Source organism: Mytilus edulis, unplaced genomic scaffold, assembly GCF_963676685.1.
Source record: "Mytilus edulis unplaced genomic scaffold, xbMytEdul2.2 SCAFFOLD_524, whole genome shotgun sequence".
Taxonomy (NCBI): domain Eukaryota; kingdom Metazoa; phylum Mollusca; class Bivalvia; order Mytilida; family Mytilidae; genus Mytilus; species Mytilus edulis.
In genome coordinates this window covers 18,948-24,417 of record NW_027267324.1, presented here as the reverse complement: position 1 = coordinate 24,417, position 5,470 = coordinate 18,948, and the positions used below count along the sequence as shown (strand labels likewise).

The window sequence follows — 5,470 nt, the reverse complement described above, 5'->3', positions numbered from 1 at the left end:
CATTTATCGCAGGAACAAGTTTGAATGGTGAGGTGCTGGTAACAGCCATCTTCCGGCAGATGCATTAATTCTCATCCAGAGAAATGTCCCATGTCTTGTGAAGAGGTTGATTCGGTCACAGGCTGTATTGTTTGCATCAGCAAGCTGCCGTGAGTATACAAGAAATAAAAAAAAAAAAAAAAACAACAACATTGCTACTTTTGAACTAATAAAAGTAAAATCACAAAAATACCGAACTCAGAGGAGAATCCAATCGCGGAAAGTCCATAATCAATACGTATAATACACAAATATAATAGTGTGCAAACATTTTGATATTATTAGCAACGAACAAAAAATACCAACACATAATTTACAGACAATCGGGCAGTCAACACAGCGAAAATTCCGAACAGACAATCGGCAGTCAACATCACCCTACACAGATAATACCGAACAGACAATCGACAACACGCTACACAGATATACCGAACTACAGACAATCGACAGTCAACATCACCCTATACAGATAATACCGAACAGACAATCGACAACACGCTACACAGATATACCGAACTACAGACAATCGACAGTCAACATCACCCTATACAGATAATACCGAACAGACAATCGACAACACGCTACACAGATATACCGAACTACAGACAATCGACAGTCAACATCACCCTATACAGATTAATACCGAACAGACAATTGACAACACGCTGCACAGATATACCGAACTACAGACAATCGACAGTCAACATCACCCTATACAGATAATACCGAACAGACAATCGACAACACGCTACACAGATATACCGAACTACAGACAATCGACAGTCAACATCACCCTATACAGATAATACCGAACAGACAATCGACAACACGCTACACAGATATACCGAACTACAGACAATCGCCAGTCAACATCACCCTACACAGATAATACCGAACAGACAATCGACAACACGCTACACAGATATACCGAACTACAGACAATCGGCAGTCAACATCACCCTACACAGATATACCGAACAGACAATCGACAACACGCTACACAGATATACCGAACTACAGACAATCGGCAGTCAACGAAACATTACATAGCATAATAATACTTTTAGTTGACAAACAACAATCATTATGATCAAACGTCGAAATACCGAACCACACACACACTACCAAACACACATACAATGTGGATGTTCTAGCAAATTAGACAGTCACCAAACCATACATACAAAAATAAGATTCAATAACAGATACCCTACTTATAACTGGACATGAACTCATCTAAACAACCGACAAATTGATAGATTTATCACTTCAAATTCTAGTGGCAAAACAAAAGCCTTATATCTCTTCTTATCAGTTTGAAATACTTATTTTGTATGGATTTCAATTAATATATTTTAATTTCAGTTTATATGCTAGGGTCTGCATACATCTTCAGATTCTATTTTTTGTATTTAAAAATTGGTTTCGTATTTACTAGTTGTGTGTATCGTTTTTTTGAGTGATATTCTTAAACCCAGTACATTTTTTTATTTTACCAGAGACTGCCGGGTCCGTAACATCTGCTACGACAACATCACAACCAAGTGTATCTACAATAGGTGTTCAAAAGACTACAACATTGAAAGCTTCACACATCACAGGTAATAAATTCAACGTTATTATTACAACAGAAACAACCGCGAAGCTGAAAGATAATAAAGCCAAGTCCTAATTTTTACGGTGATGTTGTTTATAAAGACTATATATACATTTAAACACGACCCGTGCAAACTAATTGATTCTTTAAATAAACTCAACACGGATTTTGTTTTGAAAAGATAAAACATATTTACTAAATATGTATTGCTATACGTGTACATTACGAAAGTTCATGATCCTACATTCTGTCGATACTGTTTATTTTTATTAAGGAATTGCACATGTCCATACGTTATCCAGACTGTTTCTAACGTCTTTACGCTAAATTCTTGGATGTGTACTAATTGATACTTTTGGGAGAATATGAATAATTTATTTTAGTTATTATGACATTGCACTCTGAAACGGAAAGATTTCTTTTTTTCGATGCTTTGCCTGACCCAAATCAGAAGCATTTATTACAGTGGTTTTCGTTGGTTATGTTGGTCATATTTGTTTTTCACAAATTATTTTGTTCCCCTGGGTCAAGTTATCTAAATAAAACACATTATTAATTAGCAGAATACAAATGGCGAAAACGGAGAGAATCTGTTTTGGATTTTATACAGATGTTCGATCTTTTTTTTTCGTGGTGAAGAATAAAGAACGATTCTTATTGACACTGATACTAAGTTTGTTTATATTTGATGTGTATCACTGAACTAATATATATTTTTGATAAGGGACCAAGTGAAAGCACGTCTCCGGGAGCGGGAGTTTCTCGCTGCATCGAAGACCCATTGGTTGCCTTGTGGCCTTCAGCTGTTGTCTGCCCTTTGTTCGGGTTGTTGTCTCTTTGACACATTTCCCGTATCCATTCTCAATTTGTTAGAATTATATCACATCTCGAAGTCTCGCTTCTCTGTTAAAAAGGTAAATTCCCAGATTTTCCGTTTCAGGCATTTGTCAAGCATTTCCTGTCAACTGTCCAAGAGGAAGTTTTGCAATACAAAATGGTTGTCCAGTGTGTACAGGTAATTACGTATTAGATACATTACAAAGGTAACAAAGGAACCGGCCTATAACAATGAGAAGTCAGGTGACGGTCCGAGGCGATAACCGAGGACCTTCAAAATTCACCTGACTACAAGTGCAGATCGATAAACGGCGTTTTACGTTTCCGCATATTGGCATTACCAGAAAATCTACACGACAGCTTGTTTCCAGTCAGTTATTTTTGTTACCTTTGTATTGATACTGAATGGTATGACGTTTCAAGAAAGAAATAGAACATTTTGCATGTAGATACGATCAATTAAGAATTCTCAAAACGATATAAAAATATAGAATGGGCGTAAAATCGGTGAAACAATGCATGTTTGTTTTCACATCACATTATTTCCTAAGGAACCTATATTAATTGCAACATATCATCAACAATTCCGTTTTAATCATATGCAATTTTTTTAAAGGGCATCAGAATATTTTTTTTTTAATTAGAAATCAATTTCCTTTTAAATGCAGCGTGAATAAAAAAAAAAACGTCAAAACGACAACCGTGATTCATTGAATTGTAAATTAATTTTAATTTACGATTAGGATAGCGCTTTATATACTAGTCAACAAAAGTAACGAGACACAAGTTTGAACATCAACTGATCAAAAAGTATAATTAATAGGAAAAACTGTTAAATATTCCAATGAAAAAAATATACGTTTGCAAAGCAAAAGCATATGATTTAAAAAATCTGACTAAATTGGAAAGGGATTGAACACAAGGGGGGGGGGGGGTGGGGGGGGGGGGTTAGTAGTCGGAGAGGAGAATTTAGTATTCAAATATATGCCAAGGCATTCAAAATTTTCAGCAGATCATGTTTATGAAATTTTTGAAATAACAAAAATTGCAGCTAAAAAAAATCTCGAATTCAAGACAACACTCTGAAGATATTAGACCAATTGGGCCTTATTGACCTTGGTATACTGTGTATCCAATCTCAGTATATATGGAATATTCAATTGCCTTGTATCGTTTCTTTTGTTGACTGGTAATATATGAGCTCGGTAGAAAGTTTTGTCAAATAGAATTGTTCATCCTATAAAACGTATTTGAACAAAACAAATCGATATGCTTCATTTTAAAATATGAATCTTTTCGTGACTGCATCAGATGGATTCAATCAGAAATACATCTAACAAAAACAGAGTGGACATGACCAGTTACTTGACATCCCAACAACAAAAAGACACTTAGTATATATATGAGAGTATTCACAGTTTCTGACAGCTAGTTCAAAGCCAATAACAACCAATAAAAGGCAACATGCAACTAGAAGACTAAATGCATCTAGTAAATCGTAATACAGGCAATAATATTTGTAAAACATCTTCAGCTTTACAGAAAACAGTAGCGCCCTCTTCGACACAATCGACTGTTACAACTACATTGGCTCCAAGTACAACTCACGCACCTGCCACGTGTGCTCCTGTTCGGTGTATTGCACCGTGTAACAAAGGAATCAAATTTGATGCGTCAAGATGTCCCGTTTGTGTTTGTTAAATGTGTAATAAATTTTGGTTTCCGGGTGTTTTGCCCAGTTCATTTTATCAAAATAATGTATGATTATTTTTTATTATAATGGCATTAGCTACCATTCAGTCAGGATTCTAAATTATCTCCCCATTACGCCAGTTCATTTTCACAATCGTAGAAATGGAAGCCATTGTAGGGATGACGCGCTGCCAATTTTGCTCTTGGAAACCGATAAATTTATCCACATAGCACCATTACAATCCTTATATGTCAGTTGTATTTTAAAAGACAAATGTATCTACTAGCCAATGAGCACCAGTTAATGATCTTGTCTGCATTGATTCAACTTAAAACTATTGTCCGATCGGTTGTCAGGTGGAATTTTCGAAAATTCATAAACATTTAAAAAAAAAAATCTAATTAATGATTTTGTGGAAGGGCAAACTAGATTTTTTTAGTGGTTGAAGACTATCAACCCTAGTAATCACACACAAAAAATCTAATTTTCGAAGATATGCATTTTCATCATCCAACTTGAAAGACTGTCGTCAAGTAAACACACCTACTCTGTTTTTGTGATTCATTAGATAGGTAAACCGTATTTCACTTGACCCATATATTTCATCTTTTTAGTACTGACTGTAATGTTTGTATGTTATAAAGTCAACATGTACCTTTGATATATAAAAAAGGATAGAATCTGAAGCGAGACGATGTATGAAATATTCTTGCTTTGTACGATATCAAGACAAAATATTTAACTCAAACACGTCCTTACATAAAAAGGTGCACTCGATTTTCTCTTTTCAATACAATTGTTACCAATTTTTTGGGAATATATTCTTGAGTCACATAATGGAAGGGCAGACACGAAAATTACTGAACTTGATATGTTTTCCGTCGTGGTAATTTTTCAAAAAAAAAAGTCGGAGGTTATGCATTTTCTACATCCAACTTGAAGATATCCATGTCGTCGACTTGATATCTAAATGCTCTGCATAATTATGTACTAGATAAATTGAAAACATAATGCAAATGGTGTTTTTAAAATAAAACACTTCGTAATTGAGAAGAAAATTGTCATTTTTTTCGTTTCTATTAACTTTTAAATTTGTTAAACTTGAAAGACAATAATTCGAACTAATTTAGGTCATCTTTTTTTTTAGTCACGTTTCTCCAACATTTGATAATTAGACGAAAACAACATAAGGGATTAGGGGGGTCCTCATAAGGACTGGCATCGTGATAATTACCTGTAATTCACCTATATCAGGTCTTAACTGAAATATTGTAAAAAGGGAAATTGTAAGAAGATATTTATAT

The 5,470-nt window shown here is 34.6% G+C and overlaps 1 long non-coding RNA gene across 1 annotated transcript; it reads left to right on the top strand.

Annotated features, from left to right (window-relative positions):
* The first annotated feature begins 1,538 nt into the window (after window positions 1–1,538).
* LOC139505162 (uncharacterized) lies at window positions 1,539–4,222 on the top strand. The gene is made up of 3 exons (XR_011659582.1): window positions 1,539–1,640; window positions 2,577–2,651; window positions 4,008–4,222. It is a non-coding gene; the product is annotated as an uncharacterized lncRNA (long non-coding RNA).
* Window positions 4,223–5,470: the final 1,248 nt, after the last annotated feature.